The 18,215-nt window shown below is 48.1% G+C and overlaps 1 protein-coding gene across 2 annotated transcripts in view; it reads left to right on the forward strand.

Annotated features, from left to right (window-relative positions):
* Positions 1–2,035: 2,035 nt before the first annotated feature.
* LOC139279959 (tetraspanin-18-like) overlaps positions 2,036–18,215 on the forward strand; it is a 358,844-nt gene continuing 342,664 nt past the window's right edge. For both annotated transcript variants that reach the window (XM_070899320.1, XM_070899321.1), the window contains exon 1: positions 2,036–2,238. The gene's annotated coding sequence lies outside the window, so the exon portion shown is untranslated. The remainder of the gene's footprint in view (positions 2,239–18,215) is intronic.

Here is an 18,215-nt window from a genome sequence, read left to right on the forward strand (position 1 = left end):
TCATCGATAGATGACGCTTCGTGTGCTTAAGTTCCAGTTCCACTTTATTTTTTCGAGCCAACTCCTGACGAATAGCGTTGGATCATTGCCTGGAATGATCCACAGCGATAGATCATGAACCGCCCCTTCGTATGACAACTTGACTGCTACACTGCCAATCACTGGTATGAGCTCTTTGGTGTAGGTGCACAGTTTTGCATTTACTGCACTCAGCTTTCGTTTCACGGCCTCAGTGTCCCACAGCTTTTCGAAAGTCCTCTGGCTCATAATTGACTAACTCGTACCCGTGTCTAATTCCATAGATACCTGCACGCCGTTCAATTTTACTTCAATCATTATCGGTTGACTCTTTGTCAGGAATGAATGTACACTATACACTTCCTCCTCGGGTATCTCGGGTTGCATTGCCAGATCCGTTCCGGATCGGTCATCATCATCCACGTGGTGTGTCGCAGCACACTTGCTGAGCTGCGGACACATCCGCTGAAGGTGCCCCATTTTTGCACAGCCTCTACAAATGTACTGCCTGAAACGGCACTGATGAGGCCGATGATCGCCCCCACAATGCCAACCGGGTGAAATCGGATTCGTGCCAAATGGCGGACTTCGAGTAGCTACAGGTTTCACAAACACAGTCGGGTCGGCCCTGCCAGGCGCAGCTCTGCCAACCGACAACACAATCTGGTGCACAGTACTTGCCGTGGAGTTCTGATTCTGCGAGGATATCTACTTTGTACTATCGACCGTGGTCAGGCAAGCCTGGGCAATCGTGATGGCCCTGCTCAGATCCAGCGTCTCCGCAGCCAGCAGCTTCCGCAGGATCACCTCGTGGTTTATGCCTATTACAAAGACGTCGCTCAGCATGTCTTCCAACGCGGTTCCAAACTTACACGGCCCAGCGAGACGTCTCAGGTTGGCAACAAATTCCACCACATCCTGGCCCTTAGAACGAACATGCTTGTAAAAGCGATATCTCGAGATAATGGTGGTTTGAGATGGTCCCGAATCAGAGCACACAATTCCTCATCGGTCTTTTCCATTGGACGTGCAGTTGAGAGCAGATTCTTTGTGAGGCCATAGATTTTTGGACCACAAATCGTGAGGAAAACCGCCCTGCGCCTAACTCTGTCAGCGTCTTCATCCATCTTGTTGGCCACGAACTACTGGTTGAGGCGATCTGTAAAATCATCCCAGTCTTCTCCCTCCATGAATCGCTCCAGGATTCCAACGGTGTTCATTTTTTTTGTACGTGAAAGTTCGGATTGTGCCTCGTCGCCAAATGTTGCATATGCAATAACTCAATAGACTTATTATCGTGAACTCTACTTTATTAGCTCTCCAAGTGAGGATTAAACATGGAGGCTTTCTTTATATACAAGGGCTGCACGTGTGTGTCTGTGGCCCAATGACCTCCGACGGTCGCTCCCCCTGGTGGCAGGTAAACCTAGGCATACATCCATTACACCTATGCTGACAGTATTTTGCTCTTTGCCACATTTCGTGGGCCACAGACAAAAGTATATTGCCTTGGCAGCAGTTCAGAGTGGGCAGCAAAATCATGGGCCTGGCTGCACTGTCGGAACTCCTATTGATTTACAAACTCAGTTCGCGCTGGACTCCATCCTAAATGTTAAAGTTCCATGATCACAGTGAGCCCCAGGACATTTAAAAGTGGTTGGCAGATTTGTTCGCTGGCTGAAATTAATAATGGCACAGTGACCAGGCCAGCACTGTAAGACCACAGGAAGCCTATAATTAAATGATCTTCTGTCTCTCTCGTACACACACAACCATGATTGTTCTGACAGAGCCACATGGTTTTGGAAGTGTGCGCTGCTTTTATGGGTCTGGAGGCATCCTCCTCTCCTCCTTCACGGCACATCTGAGCTACAGTCGGCTCGCACTCTTTCCCTCTCAGGCAGTCATGTGAGATTAGTTAGAAATCGTGACATACAGCTTCCTGCCAGGAGGCAGGGCTACTGCTCAAGCTGCTGGATTCTGAGTATGTGAATGAGCTGAGCTGTCAGCGCACAAAGCAGCTCAATCCTGTGACTGAGAGGAAAGGACACAGACTTTTCTCACGAGGACGAGCATTGAACCGTTAGCTCTTGCTCAACACGCTGCACTTGTAGGTCCTGCTAACACATCTAAATTGTAAATGTTTTACAAAGATCGAAGCTGACAGGAATAATTGAGATTTCACTGAGGCTCCTGAGTGCTGAAGTAATTCGAACACAGGTAAGTCGAAATGACAGTGATTACATATTTTGCTATTGTTTTAATTCTCACCCTGATGTATCTCAGTCTGCTTTACTGAATGATATGCTTGCTCACCGAGGCAGGTTTTGACTGAGGTGCTTGTGGTGCTTACGGTTTCACTTTCTTGTTGAAGATGAATCCCACTGCAGAAATTATTTGGCAAATACAGTCTAACACTTACAAGCAGCTCCTCTGATTGTGCTACAACTCCGTGCAGTCCAAAGTTAGCATTTGCATTTCTGGTTCGAAGGCAGAGATAAGGAGATTGTAGTTGTAGACTGAGCGGAGGCTCCTTAAATTCTGTATTGTATACACACTGAACTGCTGATAACAGCAGGAGGGAGACTTTATCAGCCTGTTGAGCAAGGGAGATTACAAATTCATCAACATTATCTGTGTTGTTTGGTTTGATGAGACAATGTGGGGGAAATATTCAGGTCATGACTTTTCGCCCAGACGTAGCAGTACTGAAGTTCTGTGGGGGTTTAGCGGTGGCAGTAACCGGTAGCGCCCCGCTCCGCTGCTCTAACAACGACGCCGCCATCACCGCGCCCCGGAGAGAAAATTCGATAGCGCCCCGTGAGGCTGCGGTGGGCGATAACCACGGCAGCTTCACCGGGCGTGTATTGGGCTTTAGTCCGCTTGTGGGGTGGACATTAATGGGGAGGTGCGGCGCTGAAAATGTTTCAAATGGCCGACTTGCTGGTCGCGGCCTTCTCGACTTCACATCGCGAGCTCCATGCCGCGATGTTGCTGCCCGGCACTCTGCTTTAATGGAAGGGGAGGGTCCTGTGCTCCCACCAGCGCTACATGCCTCTCCGTGTAGCGCTGGAAAATTTGCGATGGTGAGCGCCCCGGTCTCGCCCCCGAGAGGAAGTGGAGCGCGAGATTTTGCGTTACACTTGGGCTCGGGGGCGGTAAGCCCGATTTAGCTGGCAGAGCAGGACTTCAGTACAGGTCAATCAGTACAAACTGATTTACTTCATGTCTTCCTTGTCATATATTCTTCAGTAAGAAGTGTAGGAGCCAGGTAATTCCAGTCACAAAGAGAGAAGTGTAAACCTGAGGGGCAGCACCTCACTGGCGGTACAGCAGAGTCTGTGGGAGCTGGAGTCGAATGTTTCTGGTTTTCGCTGGTGTTGTATCTTTTTTGTGGTTTGGCTGGGTCTCATCAGCAGCGTTAAGACTTTCTTTAAAGGGATTCCGATAGTCTCTGTCAGGATCATTTCATTTCTAATTTATACCTTGTGCTTCCTGCTTTTTCGGAGCCCCTGTGTCAAAGGTTTTTCCCGGGGCCTTGTAAACACCCACAAGGAGCTGCTGTGGGTTGGCATGTCTTCAAACTGCCATTTCTTTCTCCCTCCCTCCGTCTCTGCTCAGATAATCCACGTGTGAGCAGAGGCACCCATGGGACACCCATCCAGTCCACTTCAGTACAGGTCACCAGTCCTCAGCACCTGCAACTGCTCAGTACCTGTGTTCATTCTGATCTCGAAGAGGGCTCACAATCAGACCGATTCATAAGAACCTCTTACCCTTTACAGATTTTACTTGATATAGTCCTGACATGGTGTCACAGACCCTCGCTATGAAATCTGTTAGTCAGATATCCTCCAGCTTTCCACGGTTTCCCTGTTAGCTATTGAAGCAGATTTATTCACAGCAAAAACTGATATTAAATGTACAAAAAGAAAATTGAAAAACATTTAAAAAAATGTTGGGGGCAGAGGAATGTGCAAAAAGAGTGCTTTCAATTCATTTAATATTCTTCAACCGGCAGTTGCTGTCAGTCACTTAGTTCCGCCACTGCGATGACAGAATGAATTGGCATTGGAGTTTAAAAAGTAAACGATTATCAATTTAATCCCTGACAAGCCTAGGCTCAGAGTGAGCAGAAAGAATAAAACGCATCCATTCTATTCAACAAACTTCTAAATGTAATTTCTTATAAAGCTCGGAGCAGATTTAAATCCCGGATTTAAACAAGGCCCAAAGCTCTGCCATTTATTCCCTACACCGTTCCTTTAAGACCCTTCTTAAAACCTCCCTCTTTGACCAAGCTTTTGGTCATTTTGCTTCTTTGTCAATGTTTGATTATGCTGCTGTACAGTGCCTTGGGATGCTTTCCTCTGTTAAAGCAATTCTATAAATGTAAATGGTTGTTGTGAAAGCCTGGTTTGGAAGAAGTTGTGATTGTCGTCATTTCGTGTTGATTTCAATGTTGAAATAACTCAGGGAGAATGCGGGTTACTCTGGGAAACCCTGCTGGACATATGTTCAGTGAGCACTGTGGTCTCTTTAAATCAAGGCAACCCCTCGCCATTCCATTCTTATCTGGGTTCATCTCCAGGAGCAGTGCGAAGGTCAGTTTTTAGGAGACAGGTTTTAAATGGCAGCACTTCAAGTGAAGAGATTCTCAGAACATAAGAAATAGGAACAGGAACAGGAGTAGGCCATTTAGTCCTTTGAGCCTTCTCCGCCATTTAATAAATCATGGCTGATCTTTTACCTCAACACCATCTTCCCTGTCCTATCCCCTGGATTCCCTCAGAATTCTTCTGTCACATTTGTAAATTTCTTAATGGATATGTCAAAGCATCCGGTTTTCAGCTTTAAGTGAATGAAGTGTGGGGGTGTCAGTGTTGAGGAGGAGCTCGATGCATTCTCCGCAGTGCATTGTGCTGTTTCAGCTCAAGACTTCGGCGTGTATTGGAAGGTGTCACCATCGCGGTGTACAAACTACATTAGAAAACACTTGGATCTATTCTGTGACATCACGGTTCAGCCAATTTTGGGTACTTAAGGGATCTTGCAGACAGAGAGGATAGAAATTGGTCATCGTTGGTCACCAATCCTCCATTCACAAAGTGTCTGGGGCCGAACTTTCCCTGTTCTGTGCCTCCTATTAGGGCCTCCCGGGGGGGGGGGGGGGGGAGGGGGTGGGGGTGCACTAATGGGGCACGGAACTGCTATCGCCCCAAGGGGGGGTTGGACACTACCGGCTCCCGCAAAATTGTGCATGAGTTAGCGGAGGTGCAACTGCATTAGCATCGTGCCCCACTGGTAGTGCCCAGACCCATTGCACCCCTTTTTGCCCTGCGGCGGAAATTGACCAGCGCCCCGTGAGGCAGCTGTGGGCCATGTTCAAGCCAGCCTCATGGACCATGAACCGGGCTGGTTACCCATCGAGGGGCAAACCTTAAGGGGAGGTGTGCTGCAGCGCACGCCATCATCTTTTATCCCCCCCCCCTTCCCTTACTGGTTGTATCATTCGCCGCTCCTTTCGCGGGCCGTGATCGTGCAGCCCGGCAGACTGTCCCAGTGTCGTGCTGCGTCCATGACACCCCTTAACCCTGGTGGCCCAGTGGAGGCCTTCAAAGGGCCTGCAGAGGCCCCCCTCCCCTTTAACGGAAGGGGAGGGGCGATGAAATGTATCAGCACGATGTGAAGAGGTCATGTACTCCATGATGCACCCGCATAGTGCCTCTGTCCTCGCCCCAAAATGAAGTGGAGCCCTCGACATTGCACTCCGCTGTGAGGGGCAGTAACTGGAATTTCGCGGCCAGGGTGGGACTTCCACGTCGGGTGCACAAAGTCCCGCCTCGTCTTGGCTACTGCCCCAAAACGGGGCGTAACTGAATTTCGACCCCACTGTGAGAATCCTTCACCCACTGAGCGTCTGGGTTAATCTTTCACCCACAGAGAGTTTGTGTCAATCCTTCATCCACAGAGAGTTTGTGTCAATCCTTCACCCACAGAGAGTCTGTGTCAATCCATCACACGCAGAGAGTTTGTGTCAATCCTTCACCCACAGAGAGTCTGTGTCAATCCATAACACACAGAGAGTCTGTGTCAATCCTTCACCCATAGAGTCTGTGTCAATCCATCACACGCAGAGAGTCTGTGTCAATCCTTCACCCACAGAGCATCTGTGTCAATCCATCACCCACAGTGAGTCTGTGTCAATCCATCACACGCAGAGAGTCTGTGTCAATCCTTCACCCACAGAGAGTTTGTGTCAATCCATAACACACAGAGAGTCTGTGTCAATCCATAACACACAGAGAGTTTGTGTCAATCCATAACACACAGAGAGTCTGTGTCAATCCTTCACCCACAGAGAGTCTGTGTCAATCCATCACACGCAGAGAGTCTGTGTCAATCCTTCACCCACAGAGCATCTGTGTCAATCCATCACCCACAGAGAGTCTGTGTCAATCCTTCACCCATAGAGTCTGTGTCAATCCATCACACGCAGAGCGTTTGTGATACGTCCTTACTATACAGTATAAATGCACACGAGGTCCATGCTTGAGAGAAGGTCAGTCTGTGACCTGTCCTTTATTCCATAGCACTCAAGTGATGGAAGTGGGTGGAGCTTCCTCTTTTATATCAGAAGGTCCAGGTTAGGAGTATCTCCCACAAGTTCACCACCTAGTGGTCATTGTTCTCACAGTGTACAACTTAGGTCAGATTATACATGAGTTACAATGCTGGTTGAATACATGACATCACCTCCCCCCCCAAAGTCTTATTGGGATCACAGGTTGAGTCTCTCTGGCAGAGCGCCTGAGTTGGGGCTCCGGTTGTTGGGCGCTGGCTTGAATGTCTGCTGTTTGCGGTGCCTCAGGCTTGTCCGGACTGCCCACAGTGACTGGGCTCTCCTCCCTTTGGTTCCTGTGTTCGGTCACCTGTGGAGGAGTGAACTCTATATCATGTTCTTCCTCTGCTTCTTCTATGAGGTTGCTGAACCTCCTTTTTGTTTGATCCACATGTTTGCGGCAGATTTGTCCATTGGTAAGTTTAACTACCAGAATCCTATTTCCCTCTTTGGCAACCACAGTGCCTGCGAGCCATTTGGGCCCTGCAGCGTAGTTGAGGACAAAAACAGGGTCATTTACATCAATACATCGTGCCCTCGCATTCCTGTCATGGTAGTCATATTGTGACTGGCGCCTGCTCTCGACAATTTCTTTCATGGTGGGGTGTATAAGGGATAACTGGGTTTTGAGCGTCCTTTTCATTAGCAGCTCTGCGGGTGGATCCCCTGTCAGCGAGTGTGGTCAGGATCTGTAGGCCAACAAGAGGCGTGATAAACAGCTTTGTAGGGAACCCCCTTGGATTCTGAGCATCCCCTGTTTGATTATCTGCACTGCTCGCTCTGCCTGGCCGTTTGAGGCCGGCTTGAATGGTGCCGTTCTGACATGGTTAATTCCATTGCCTGCCATGAAGTTCTGGAATTCAGTGCTTGTGAAGCATGGGCCATTGTCGCTGACCAAGACGTCCGGTAGACCGTGGGCGGCGAACATTGCCCATACACTTTCTACCGTGGCAGAGGATGTGCTTGAATTTAAAATGTCACACTCAATCCATTTGGACTACAACAACCAAAAACATTTTTCCCATGAAAGGACCTGCGTAGTCCACATGGATGCGTGACCATGGCTTGGCGGGCCATGGCCAGGGGCTAAGGGGGGCTTCCCTGGGCGCATGGCCCAGCTGGGCACACGTGTTGCACCTGCGAACACAAAGTTCCAGATCTGCGTCTATCCCTGGCCACCAAACGTGTGACCTGGCAATTGCCTTCATCGTGACAATGCCCGAGTGCCCATTGTGGAGTTCTCTGATGAACACCTCTCTGCCCATCTGGGGCATGACTAGGCGGTTTCCCCACAGTAGGCAATCGGCCTGAATCGAGAGTTCATCCCTGCGCTTGTGAAATGGTTTAAATTCCTCAGGGCATGCCCTGTACGTGGCTGCCCAGTCCCCATTCAGGACACATTTCTTGACTAAAGACAATAGCGGGTCTCCATTTGTCCAGACTTTAATCTGATGGGCTGTCACGGGTGAGCCTTCGCTTCCAAAAGCTTCAACAGCCATGACCATCTCAGCAGCATGTTCGGTAGCCCCCTCAGTGGTGGCTAGTGGAGCTTGCTGAGTGCATCAGCGCAGTTTTCGGTGCCCGGTCTGTGCCGAATTGTGTAGTCATAGGCGGCTAACGTGAGTGCCCACCTCTGTATGCGGGCCGATGCGTTTGCATTTATGGCCTTGTTGTCGGCCAAAAGGGACGTTAGGGGTTTGTGATCTGTCTCCAGCTCAAATTTCCTGCCAAATAGGTACTGGTGCATTTTCTTTACCTCATATACACATGCGAGCGCCTCCTTTTCTACCATCCCGTAGCCCCTTTCTGCCTGGGACAGACTTCTGGAGGCATAAGCTACCGGCTGTAACTGACCCTTGGCATTGACATGCTGCAACACACACCCGACACCATAGGACGACGCATCGCATGTTAACACAAGTTTCTTACATGGGTCATAAAGCGTTATCAGATTGTTGGAACATAACAAATTGCGTGCTCTATTAAAAGCCCTTTCCTGGCTATCCCCCCAGACCCATTCGCGACCTTTGCCGAGGAGCACGTGTAGCAGCTCTTGCAGCATGCTCAATTTGGGAAGAAAGTTACCAAAATAGTTCAGGAGCCCCAGGAATGAACACAGCTCCGTCGTGTTATGGGTCTGGGTGCTCTCTGGATCGCTTCCGTCTTGGACGCAGTAGGGCTGATCCCATCTGCTGCTACCCTCATCCCCAGGAATTCTACCTCTGGAGCTAGGAAGACGCACTTTGCCTTTTTCAGTCGCAGCCCACCCGGTTCAGTCTGCGTAGCACCTCCTCCAGGTTGTGGAGGTGTTCTTCAGTATCGTAACCTGTGATGAGGATGTCGTTCTGAAAAACCACTGTCCCTGGAATCGACTTGAAGAGGCTTTCCATATTTCGTTGGAAGATCGCGGCGGCCGAGCGAATCCCGAACCGACATCTGTTGTACTCAAACAACACCTTGTGTGTCGTGATAGTGGTCAGCTTCTTCGACTCACTCGCCAGCTCCTGGGTCATGTAAGCTGAGGTCAGGTCCAATTTTGAATAAAGTTTGCCACCGGTTAGCATTGAAAAGAGGTCCTCCGCTCTCGGTAGCGGGTACTGGTCTTGGAGTGACACCCGATTGACGGTGGCCTTGTAATCGCCACATATTCTGACCGACCCATCTGCCTTGAGCACCGGCACAATCGGGCTCGCCCAGTCACTGAATTTGACTGGCGAGATGATGTCTTCCCTCAGCAGGCGGTCCAATTTGCCTTCTATCTTTTCCCGCATCACATACAGCACCGCTCTGGCCTTGTGGTGTACTGGCCTGGCGTCGGGTTTATGTGAGTCACTGCCTTGGCCCCCATGAAAGTGCCAATGCCGAGTTGAAATAATGAGTTAAATTTATCCAGGACCTGTGAGCATGATACTCGCTCCACAGAGGAAATTGCATTGACATTGCCCCATTTCCAGTTCATGACAGCAAGCCAACTCCTCCCCAGTAGTGCGGGACCGTCCCCCGGGACAACCCAGAGTGGCAACCTGTTCTCAGAATCTTTGTGGGTCACGACTACCGTGGCGCTGCCTAGCACTGGAATTATCTCCTTTGTGTATGTCTGTAGCTGTGTGTCAATCAGCGATAATTTTGGCCTCCTGGCCTTAGACGCCCACAACTTTTCAAACTGTTTGATACCCATCAGGGACTGGCTGGCCCCCGTTGATACTGGGATGCCATTGAGGTGCACTTTCATCATTATTGGTGGCGTCCTGGTGTATGAACTTTATACGTGCTCCACATGAACTCGCTGAACTTCAGCTTCCAGCGATTTCCCCCAGCGTTCATTTCTGCAATTTCTGCAGGTATTTTGCTCATCTCTGCAAACTCCGGCTGAGTGTGTGCCTCCACGCCTCCAACATGAGCTGCTGTTTGAAACAAAACGTCCCTTGCCAGTCGATCGTCCCTGACTGCCCCTGTTATTGTCCTTAAGTGCGCCATTAACAGGTGTTGATGGCCCCATTACTGGCCGCATTGTCCCTTGCAAAGGCGTGAATCGCCGTTCAGCTTGCCATTGTCTCTGTCGAACTCCCCCTCTGGGTTCGACTACATGTTGGGGCATGCCCGATTGCCCTTGTCTGCCTGGAGAACTGCGTGCTGCTTTAACAATGTTGAATCTCTGTCCCAACCATTCCTTAACACAGTACCTCTCGTCTGTTCTGCTCGTGGCCATGCTCGCGTGGTTTAAATTCTAGTTTCCCGTCGCCATTGATAGGTCCTAACTATACAGTATAAATGCACACGAGGCCCATGCTTGAGAGAAGGTCAGTCTGTGACCTGTCCTTTATTCCATAGCACTCAAGTGATGGAAGTGGGTGGAGCTTCCCCTTTTATATCTGAAGGTCCAGGTTAGGAGTGTCTCCCACAAGTTCACCACCTAGTGGTCATTGTTCTCACAGTGTACAACTTCGGTCAGATTATACATGGGTTACAATGCTGGTTGAATACATGACAGTCTGTGTCAGTCCATCACCCACAGAGTCTGTGTCAATCCTTCACCCACAGAGTCTGTGTCAATCCTTCACCCACAGAGTCTGTGTCAATCCATCACCCAGAGCGTCTGTGTCAGTCCATCACCCACAGAGTCTGTCATCCATCACCCACAGAGTCTGTGTCAATCCTTCATCCACAGAGTCTGTGTTAATCCTTCACCCACAGAGTCTGTGTCAATCCTTCACCCATAGAGTCTGTGACAATCCTTCACCCACAGAGTCTGTGTCATCCATCACCCACAGAGTCTGTGTCAATCCATCACATGCAGAGTCTGTGTCAATCCATTAGCCACAGAGTCTGTGTCAAACCATTACCCACAGAGTCTGTGTCAATCCATCACCCACAGAGTCTGTGTCAATCCATCACCCACAGAATCTGTCAATCCATTACCCACAGAGTCTGTGTCAATCCATTACCCACAGAGTTTGTGTCAATCCATCATCCACAGAGTTTGTGTCAATCCATCACCCACAGAGAGTCTGTGTCAATCCTTCACCCACAGAGAGTCTGTGTCAATCCTTCACCCAGAGAGAGTCTGTGTCAATCCATGACCCACAGAGAGTTTGTGTCAATCCTTCACCCACAGAGAGTCTGTGTCAATCCATTACCCACAGAGAGTTTATGTGTGAGGTCATGCACTTTGGCAGAAAAAAATCAAAGAACAAGTTATTATTTAAATGGAGAAAGATTGCAAAGTGCCACAGTACAGCGGGACCTGGGAGTACTTGTGCATGAAATACAAAAGGTTAGTATGCAGGTACAGCAAGTGATCAGGAAGGCCAATGGTATCTTGGCCTTTATTGCAAAAGGGATGGAGTATAAAAGCAGGGAAGTCTTGCTGCAGCTATACATGGTTTTGGTGAGGCCACACCTGGAATACTGCGTGCAGTTTTGGTTTCCATATTTACGAAAGGACATACTTGCTTTGAAGGCAGTTCAGTGAAAGTTCACTAGCTTGATTCCGGGGATGAGGGGGTTGACTTATGAGGAAAAGTTGAGTACGTTGGGCCTCTACTCATTGGAATTCAGAAGAATGAGAGGTGATCTTATCAAAATGTATAAGATTATGAGGGGGCTTGACAAGGTGGATGCAGAGAGGATGTTTACACTGATGGGGGAGACTAGAACTAGAGGGCATAATCTTAGAATAAGGGGCCGCCCATTTAAAACTGAGATGAGGAGAAATTTCTTCTCTGAGGGTTGTAAATCTGTGGAATTCGCTGCCACAGAGAGCTGTGGAAGCTGGTATATTGAATAAATTTAAGACAGAAATAGACAGTTTCTTAAACGATAAGGGGTATGGGATTATGGGGGGTGGGCAGGGAAGTGGAACTGAGTCCATGATCAGATCAGCCATGATCTTATTGAATGGCGGAGCAGGCTCGAGGGGCCATATGGCCTACTCCTGCTCCTATTTCTTATGTTCTTATGTTTATCAGGGAGGCTTTTAGTGTGTCCTTGTAACGTTTCCTCTGCCCACCTTTAGCTTGTTTGCCGTGAAGGAGTTTCGAGTAGAGCGCTTGCTTTGGGAGTCTTGTGTCTGGCGTGCGAACAATGTGGCCTGCCCAGCGGAGCCGATCAAGTGTAGTCAGTGCTTCAATGCTGGGGATGTTGGCCTGGTCGAGGACGCTAACGTTGGTGCATCTGTCATCCCAGGAGATTTGCAGGATCTTGCGGAGACATCGTTGGTGGTATTTCTCCAGCGACTTGAGGTGTCTACTGTACATAAGTAAAGCTAGCCTTGCTTGAACAACATAAACTTTGGCCCCCGGCTGAGTGCACAGCCTGCCAGCAGTGTGTTCAACACAAGGCTGTGCACTGCAATCATTTTAATTGGCAGGCAGCACCAAGTTGACGTGCTGCCTCCGCTTTTTGTTCCGACGTGGGCATATCTTGCATTGCGATGGCCACACCCGTTATTTAGCGCTATTCAATTTCTAGGCCACAGTTGTTAACTCTTACCCTGCTGAATAAACAAGAACGCTGCACAGTTACACAGATTAATCCTTACCTTACTGAATAAACAAGCATTCTGTACAGTTACACAGATTAATGCTTCCCTTACAGAATAAATAAGAACTCTGTACAGTTACAGTCATTAATCCTTACCCTGCTGAATTAACTGGAACGTTTAGTTTAAAGGGGACTGAAACATAATGGATCTGGGTTCTGCCTGTTTTCCCCACGCCTCCACCTGAAATTCCACCAGAATTGCCTGATTTACATTTCTACATTGTCGAATTTTGCTTTGCAATGTTCGCAGTGGAAGTGTCCAAAAAACTGTTGTTGCGGGTGGTCCATTGTGGAAGTATGTGAAGTTTTAAAGCTGCACTGTGTATTCACCAGGCAAAAGCAGAATGGAGTGAGTGAGCTGGAGTGGATGCAGCATGGCTTTAATCAAGTTGTGCTCACCAGTACTGAGGGACTTCAGCAATTTGTGTTCTTGCTCGAGGATCTGACACCTTTCAAACTCCCTGTGCAGAGACCCTACTGTGAGGGACAAGGCAGAAAATGTGTGGATTATCAGCTCCTATGACTTCGTTCGTCAGTCACAAGAGCAGAGCAATTAAAGGACCGGTTAAGAGTTAAAGAGGATTACTGTGTGAAGGAAAATAGGGAACAGATGCAGAAATATTTCATTGTTTGTTTTGTGCAATGGTGTGGTGTCCAATTTTAAGAATATATTACATTCAATATTTGTGACAGTGTTCATTAGCAAGCAATCCCCTTAAGTTCCGTTCTTTAATTAGGACAGGAAAGTACGTTTCATTACAAAATGAAAGGCAGCAGATTATTATGCAGAAGCGAAACGAAAAATTGTACCAAAACCCAGAGTGTCCCTGGAGATGGAGCATGTGGTGTCCACTGGTACGCTCGCGGCCTTCCGCGAGATGTGGACGCTGGAGGGACTGGAGTACATCATCACCCCGGCAACCAAATTTTAATTTATATAATGTAAAACGTGTTATTGGTTAATTTGTCGGTTCCAGTGCCCCTTTAATAAGAGGGCTCTTGATTTATCGTTTTACACCAAAATAGTTGTACCAAAATATAGGAGGTTGTTTTGGCAAAAGGTGAAAACAGGCTTTAAATAAGTGCTGTGCTGATAAGATATGCCTGTTTGAAAGTTTGGATTTAGCACACAATTTTAGTCCTAAATGCTGATTACCAAAGTTTGAACTTGCCTAGAGGCGCTAACGAGAGACATGCAGGTTTAGCACTCAGGTGCTGATGACACGCAGTTTCTGTGGAGCAGTATATATGGGCTCCACACACCCACTGCCACTGAAGGTGTGGGGTGCGCTGGCTGGCACACAGCGGCACCTTGCAGGATGGCACAGGGACCGAGGGAGAGGGCACACAAGTTCTCGGACTCGGCACTGGAGGTCCTGGTGGAGGAAGTCCAGACGAGGAGGGATGTTCTGTACCCACAGGGGCGAAGTACTCCACCTCACCCTCCTGTCCCTCTTTGTTGCAGCAGCTGATGCTGCTCTGCCTGGCCTCGTGTCCTCCTCCCATTCCTTGTCCAGACCTAAGGGGACCCCTAGCAAGATACCTATGACCAAGCACTCTCTTTCTCCTGTCGGCTCGTATAAGGTGTCCAATAAGGTGGAGCAGCACAGCATTGACTCTTTACAGGTAAGGTCGCCTCAGAGAATTTCCAGAATAAATGTTGCTCCAGTGTTGGTAAAGTGTCCCAGAAAATCTCACAATGACTACTCTATCAGCAAATGAACATGAAATGGTGAGTATCCCTTTAAGTGATGCTTGAAATCCACATAAACGCCCTGTTCACTCTCAACCAGCTGGTTGGTGTTAGGAGAGGGCGTTAGGACAAGTACTCGCCACCAAACTGCCGTGCAGCCTCCTTAATGAGTGCTTGCAGGCAGTGGCAATCAGCCTGTTAACATGCCTCCGCGTGTAGGCTTCAACTCCTTTACCAAGATTCCATCTTGTGCTAACCACGGGCTAAACCAGCGTTCCACTTCGGAGGATATTTAGTGGCAAAATACGCTGCTTAAAATCACCCCCATAATATTTTCACGTCACATATACAAATAGGTCAGGCTCTATTCAATGAATGTATAAAGTTGATTGTGATAATTCCGCCCTGCTGCCAGATCTGTCATGCGTTAGAGAAAAACGCAGATTGTGTGTTTATATGTTTACAAAATCCTCCTCCTACACACCAGCTTCCATCTCTGTTCACTTAAGCAGTTTTGCCTTTTCCCTTTTCATTTCAAACCTCTCTCACTTTCAGCAGAATGTAACTTCAATATTGAGCTGTATTCCTACATCATCATCATAGGCAATCCCTCGGAATCGAGGAAGACTTGCTTCCACTCTTAGCATGAGTTCTTAGCTGGCTGCACAGTCCAATACGAGAACCACAGTCTCTGTCACAGGTGGGACAGAGAGTCGTTGAGGGAAAGGGTGGGCAGGGAGTCTGGTTTGCCGCACGCTCCTTCCGCTGCCTGCGCTTGATTTCTGCATGCTCTCGGCGACGATACTCGAGGAGCTCAGCACCCTCCCGAATGCACTTCCTCCAATTAGGGCGGTCTATGGCCAAGAACTCACAGGTGTCGGTGGGGATGTCGCACTTTATCAGGGAGGCTTTGTGGATGTCCTTGTAACGTTTCCTCTGCCCGCCTTTGGCTCATTTGCCGTGGACGAGTTCCGAGTAGAGCGCTTGCTTTGGGAGTCTCGTGTCTGCCATGCGAACAATGTGACCTGCCCAGCAAAGCTGATCATGTGTGATCAGTGTTTCAAAGCTGGCGATGTTGGCCTGGACGAGGACGCTAATGTTTGTGCGTCTGTCCTCCCAACGGATTTGCAGGATCTTGCGGAGACATCGCTGGTGGTATTTCTCCAGCGACTTGAGGTGTCTACTATACATGGTCCACGTCTCTGAGCCATATAGGAGAGTGGGTATTATGACAGCCCTGTAGACCATGAGCTTGGTGACAGTTTTGAGGGACTGGTCTTCAAACACTCTTTTCCTCAGGCAGCCGAAGGCTGCACTGGCGCACTGGAGGTGGTGTTGGATCTCGTTGTCAATGCCTGCTCTTGTTGATAGGAGGCTCCCGAGATAGGGGAAGTGGTCCACGTTGTCCAGGGCCACGCCGTGGATTTTGATGTCTGTCGGGCAGCGAGTACAGGCTGGTGGAGGATCTTTGTCTTACTAATGTTTAGCGTAAGACCCATGCTTTCATACACCTCGGTAAATACGTAGACTATGTCATAAGAACATAAGAACATAAAAATTAGGAACAGGAGTAGGCCATCTAGCCCCTCGAGCCTGCTCCCCATTCAACAAGATCATGGCTGATCTGGCCGTGGACTCAGCTCCACTTACCCGCCCGCTCCCCATAACCCTTAATTCCCTTATTGGTTAAAAATCTATCTATCTGTGATTTGAATACATTCAATGAGCTAGCCTCAACTGCTTCCTTGGGCAGAGAATTCCATAGATTCACAACCCTCTGGGAGAAGAAATTCCTTCTCAACTCGGTTTTAAATTGGCTCTCCCGTATTTTGAGGCTGTGCCCCCTAGTTCTAGTCTCCCTGACCAGTGGAAACAACCTCTCTGGCTCGATCTTGTCTATCCTTTTCATTATTTTAAATGTTTCTATAAGATCACCCCTCATCCTTCTAAACTCCAATGAGTAAAGACCCAGTCTACTCAATCTAACCCTCTCATCTCCAGAATCAGACTTGTGAATCGTCTCTGTACCCCCTCCAAAGCTAGTATATCCTTCCTTAAGTAAGGTGACCAAAACTGCACACAGTACTCCAGGTGCGGCCTCACCAATATCCTGTACAGTTGCAGCAGGACCTCCCTGCTTTTGTACTCCATCCCTCTCGCAATGAAGGCCAATATTCCATTCGCCTTCCTGATTAACTGCTGCACCTGCAAACTAACTTTTTGGGATTCATGCACAAGGACCCCCAGGTCCCTCTGCACCGCAGCATGTTATAATTTCTCCCCATTCAAATAATATTCCCTTTTACTGTGTTTTTTTCCCAAGGTGGATGACCTCACATTTTCCGACATAGTATTCCATTTGCCAAACCTTAGCCCATTCGCTTAACCTATCTAAATCTCTTTGCAGCCTCTCTGTGTCCTCGACACAACCCGCTTTCCCACTAATCTTTGTGTCATCTGCAAATTTTGTTATACTACACTCTGTCCCCTCTTCCAGGTCATCTATGTATATTGTAAACAGTTGTGGTCCCAGCACCGATCCCTGTGGCACACCACTAACCACCGATTTTCAACCTGAAAAGGACCCATTTATCCCGACTCTCTGCTTTCTGTTAGCCAGCCAATTCTCGATCCATGCTAATACATTTCTTCTGACTCCACGTACCTTTATCTTCTGCAGTAAGGCACCTTATCGAATGCCTTTTGGAAATCTAATACACCACATCCATTGGTACACCTCTATCCACCATGCTCGTTATATCCTCAAAGAATTCCAGTAAATTAGTTAAACATGATTTCCCCTTCATGAATCCATGTTGCGTCTGCTTGATTGTACTATTCTTATCTAGATGTCCCGCTACTTCTTCCTTAATGATAGCTTCAAGCATTTTCCCCACTACAGATGTTAAACTAACCAGCCTATAATCACCTGCCTTTTGTCTACCCCCTTTTTTAAACAGAGGCGTTACATTAGCTGCTTTCCAATCCGCTGGTACCTCCCCAGAGTCCAGAGAATTTTGGTAGATTATAACAAATGCATCTGCTATAACTTCCGCCATCTCTTTTAATACCCTGGGATGCATTTCATCAGGACCAGGGGATTTGTCTACCTTGAGTCCCATTAGCCTGTCCAGCACTACCCCGCCAGTGATAGTGATTGTCTCAAGGTCCTCCCTTCCCACATTCCCGTGACCAGCAATTTTTGGCATGGTTTTTGTGTCTTCCACTGTGAAGACTGAAGCAAAATAATTGTTTAAGGTCTCAGCCATTTCCACATTTCCCATTATTAAATCCCCCTTCTCATCTTCGAAGGGACCAACATTTACTTTAGTCACTCTTTTATGTTTTATATATCGGTAAAAGCTTTTACTATCTGTTTTTATGTTTTGCACAAGTTTACTTTCGTAATCTATCTTTCCTTTCTTTATTGCTTTCTTCGTCATTCTTTGCTGGCGTTTAAAATTTTCCCAATCTTCGAGTTTTCCACTAACCTTGGCCACCTTATATGCATTGGTTTTTAATTTGATACTTTCCTTTATTTCCTTGTTTATCCATGGCTGGTTATCCCTTCTCTTACCGCCCTTCTTTTTCACTGGAATATATTTTTGTTGAGCACTATGAAAGAGCTCCTTAAAAGTCCTCCACTGTTCCTCAATTGTGCCACCGTTGAGTCTGTGTTCCCAGTCTACTTTAGCCAACTCTGCCCTCAACCCACTGTAGTCCCCTTTGTTTAAGCATAGTACGCTCGTTTGAGACACTACTTCCTCACCCTCAATCTGTATTACAAATTCAACCATACTGTGATCACTCATTCCGAGAGGATCTTTTACTAGGAGATCG

The sequence above is a fragment of the Pristiophorus japonicus genome, chromosome 14, assembly GCF_044704955.1.
Source record: "Pristiophorus japonicus isolate sPriJap1 chromosome 14, sPriJap1.hap1, whole genome shotgun sequence".
NCBI classification, from domain to species: domain Eukaryota; kingdom Metazoa; phylum Chordata; class Chondrichthyes; family Pristiophoridae; genus Pristiophorus; species Pristiophorus japonicus.